This window comes from Sinocyclocheilus grahami, unplaced genomic scaffold, assembly GCF_001515645.1.
Source record: "Sinocyclocheilus grahami isolate Dianchi unplaced genomic scaffold, SAMN03320097.WGS_v1.1 scaffold351.1, whole genome shotgun sequence".
Taxonomy (NCBI): Eukaryota; Metazoa; Chordata; class Actinopteri; order Cypriniformes; family Cyprinidae; genus Sinocyclocheilus; species Sinocyclocheilus grahami.
In genome coordinates, this window is record NW_015505530.1 from 729512 (window position 1) to 734117 (window position 4606).

Consider the following 4606-nt stretch of genomic DNA (forward strand, 5'->3'; position numbering starts at 1 on the left):
TGAAACAAAGGTAACGAAGACAGCACGCGTAACCCTTACCTTCACAGGATTTTAGAGAAATGGGCAAAGAATCCCGTGCCCATTTACCACCTAAGTGGAATTTTAGAAACTGGGCAAGGCAACACGTGCCCATCTACCAGCTATGTGGATATTAGAGAAAATGCGCACAGCTTCACGTGCACATCCACCACTCACGTGGATTTGGAGAAATGCGCAAAGCCTTAAGCGCTGCCGCCTTGCCCAGGTCTCCCCCCTCGGGTTTCGCCTGCCTCCCCTTGACCCACGATACTTCCTACCCCCACCCACTCGCGGATGGCGCGAGTCGCAACACTAGCGCTTTGTGCCCGTCTCTGATCCTTAAACCGAGACGGGCCAGGACCCCTGGTTTGTTCGGGCTCAGACCTGGGCCTTCGTGGTATGAAGGATTTGAACGCTGCTGAGCGCGACTTCGCCTCCCTGAATTTGTCGACCACCGTCTCAACGGAGGTGCCAAACAGTTCAGAGGGCGAAACCGGGGCATCGAGAAGAAAGCCCCTTTCTTTCTTCCCGATGTCCGCTAAGTTCACCCACAACTGCCGCTCCGTCACCACCATAGCAGCCATTGCTCTGCCCATGGCAGAGGCTGCCTGCTTAGTAGCCCGGAGGGCCAAGTCTGTGGTGCGCCGCAGCTCAGCCGTTTCACCAGGGGACCTGGCACCTGCCCCTCATCCAGGTCCTTCAGCAGGTCAGCCTGGTATGCCTGAAGCACCGCCATCATGTGCAACGAAGCCACAGCCTGCCCTGCCGCTGCGTATGCCTTGCCGTTTGTGCGAGATGTGGCTTGAAGGGGCACGGATGGCAAAGAGGAAGTTTTGAGAGATGACGTCTCCCACAGAGAGAGATAGCTGGCTGGCGTCTCTTCCACCGGGGGCATCATCTCATAGCCGCTTTCGCGCATCGACTCGATGTTCGCATAACTCGTATGCTGAGACTGATATATGCGTGAGGAAAACGGCCTCTTCCATTCCTTCTCGATCTCAGTGTGGAGATCAGGAAGGAAAGGAAGGCTCACTTGAGCTGGAGGTGTATGGCCAGAGAGATAACGTTCGTCGAGGCGACCTCGCGACGTCACCTCCCTGGCTCGTACGCAGGGCAGGTGGACTGGGAAAGCTCAGCCTCGGCTTCTTCACTCTCCACATCCATTCCCTAAAAGACGAGTTTTTTCAATGTAGGCTTCAGACACGGGTCACGACGAGGCGTTCCCCATAGCGACCCCTAGAGGACGCAGTTTGAAGTTCCACTAAAGGGAACATACATTTGTTTATTTTCGATTTGTAATGGGTTTTAAATATAACATTGCAAAGACAATACTTGCCATGTTCGGCTTGGTACCAAGATGTTTTTCATCTTAATTTAATTTAGAATGACTCTGGCACAAATGGTTACTGGAAACGAGTTTTACCCAGAGCTGAGTTGGCTTTTTGTTCTTGTGGATGTGTACAGTTGACTGGCTTCATTATAATACTCCCAGCTTTTCTGTCTTCCAGCTCTTCTTAGTCATAATACCTTTTTAGATCTCCTCATGATCCAAGGTTTTGTTCCCACAAAACATTGCTCTAGGCCCACGGGGTGTCATGTGTGTTGTTGCTGCAGGTCAGTGGGCTGGAGCAGATAGAGTCATTATTTGGTTAGTACTCACACCAGCTGGCATTCTCCGCCTGTGAATGAAGAGGCCTTTGTGGACAGTCAAGAACCTGCTGGGCATGCTGAAAACACATCCACGACATGAGGTGCAGAGAGAGGGAAGGCCTCTGCAAAAACAGAGATGACCAAGGTCTCTGCCAGAACAATCATGACAGTCCTCATGTTCTGTCAGAGTCTTACCCAAGAGACGGCCCTTGGGACACTGCGAGTGCTGGTGAACTCATACACGATACCTTCACACTGTGGGCTCCTCCACTTGAGAACGCAAGCCAAACGTCTGAAAAGGTATCCTTGCTGCAGGCTTTGAAAGACTGATGTAAGAAAGGGCTCCTCGTGTCCAAGCAAAGCAAACGGATGAAGTGAGAGTGTAAATGTAGAACTAAAAAGAGTTTCATATTAAAAGATAAAAGCATGCTTGTCAAGGAAGCCTGCGAACCAGAGGCTTGTCTGTCAGCACAGAGCTTCTTGGGATGTAAGAGCAACACTTAACAGCACAGCAGTGTCTCTGAGACAAGTGACAGCACAAGATTGATGAGTTTTGTCATCCTTGGTGGGATTGGTGTGTCAAGTTAATAGCGTGGTGCCATTAACAGAGGAATAATTGCTATCAGATGTGAAAATGACAGCAGCCTCTGCGGCAGGTGTGATGTTGCCTGCAGGTCTAATGCTTTTTACCTGCAAGATCAAAGCTGACTGTTCGCTTACCTCACAAGTAAGGTCTCCTGTAACCCATGACCTCATCCTGCTCTGTCCAGTGATGCAGCATCGTTGAGGGCATCATGGGATATCATATTGTCTTTGTGATGCTTTGCTAACATTTGGCAGAGATGCTTAAAATGTTTCCAAGATATTTAATATTTGAATACTAATTCCTAAAGAGAAAAATGTCTAAATAAAGAACAGGTAAAAAAAAAATATATATATTTTTTTCCTTTCATTTTGATCTCTTTGCTAAGTTGACAGTCATTTATACAATTACATACACAACACTGCTAAAAATGTTGGGATCAGTATTTATTATTATATATTTTTTTAAATTAGAAATAGTTAAATAATAAATTAATACTTTTATTTAGCAAAGATGCATTAAATGGATCAAAAGTAACAGTAAAGGCATTTATAATGTTACAAAATATTTCTAATTCAAATAAATGCTGTTCTTTTGAACTTTCCATTGATAAAAGAATACTCAAAAAAAGTATCATGGTTTTCACAGAAAATATTAAGCTGCACTGTTTTCAACATTGAAAATAATAAATGTTTCTTGAGCACAAAATCTGCATATTATAATGATTTCTGAATTCATGTTACACTAAAGACTGGAGTAATGTCTGCTGAAGGAAGGTTTGCCATCACAGGAATAAATTACATTTGAAACTACAGTAGATCGCAATTAAAAGGAGTTATTTTATTTAATTTTTTTTGTAATAATATTTCACAATACTGCTGTTTATACTGTATTTATGATCAAATGAATACAGCCTTGGTGAGCATAATAAACTTTTTTTTAAAAACATTAAAGAAAACTTTTGAATGGTAGTGTACAGTATGTGTGCTCATTTTACACAATTGTGATAACTACACATTTTCTGAACTTTTGAATCTTGCTGTTCATGGCACTCACACATGTAACTGAAGAAACACTGAACAGAAGATCACATACTAATTTCTCTGAGGAACTCTTTGTTAGTCTATACAAGATAAACAACATTTCAAGGTATTTTTAAATGACTGGAAAAACCAGTTAACACCACGGGGACTCTGTTACTGTAAAGAAATTAAAAATAAATACATAAACCTGAAATTGGAGATAAAGTCATCAACACAGCAAAAAAAGTGCCAAAGAAATCCATAAGCAGGACTTAAGCTTTATTTAGTCACTGCTCTGCTCTTCTGGTGCTGTGTTTTAACCACTAAAAGCACAGCTCCTAAAATAAACATAGGACTTACATGTAAATCCTGAACTGTGTGCTTTCTATTCACTGCAGCAACGCACTGGGTGACACAATGGGTGAGGTAACACATGCTGAGAGGGCCAAAAAGCAAAGAAATACAACGAAATTTGTGACACCTTTTTTAGTGATCTACATTTATTCTATTAGTCTATGATTTATTATGCTCCAAACTCCATTAGGTTTTCAATTCTTTCATGTTATTTTACTGTTTAAGATGTAGTATTTATCATATAAATATATATTTATCCTGGTGGGCTACTCCTGCAGGAGGTTTTAAATGGTTCTGAAAAGTGCATCTGAAAGCCTTCTTATGAAAACAGATTTCCCAGATTCTCAATTGAGCATGAGTAATTTACTACATGCACTTAAAAGTTGTCACCCATACCTGTACAAACAGGGGTAGCCCATGACACACTTTCTGCAATTGAGGCAAATGGAAATACACAGTATTTCCCAGAGACTTCAGTGTGCCCAGTACACTTAAAACAAGGGCTGAAGGTTTGCGCCAGCTCACATCAATAGGGCTTTTCTCCAGGTAAGTGCAAGCCCTCTGGCTTTGGCCAGGGTAAATGTCATGCCTCAGGAGAGTGAGTTTATCTTGGACCAGTCTTGTATTTTTACACCTTTCATAAAAGCTCATGTCTGACCAATCTGCCACCAGGCTTCCCTCAGTGGACAGATGGAGCTTTTTTTTTCTTTTTTTCTTAGAGGTGGTGTTAGTCTTTTGTTTGACTCTATACATATGCCTTACACAATTCCCAGTGGTTACACTTGTTATCATTAGGGATGAGAATCTATAAGGAATTGAACAATTTGGGTTCCTTAATGGTTCCATATTACATTTATTTGAAAATAAATGTAATTGCATTGAGAAGTGATAATTTAAATAAACAAATAAATATAACACATATAAAACAATTCTTGTCAAATGTTTTTTACACAGACGTTTTAATCATTATTATAAAATG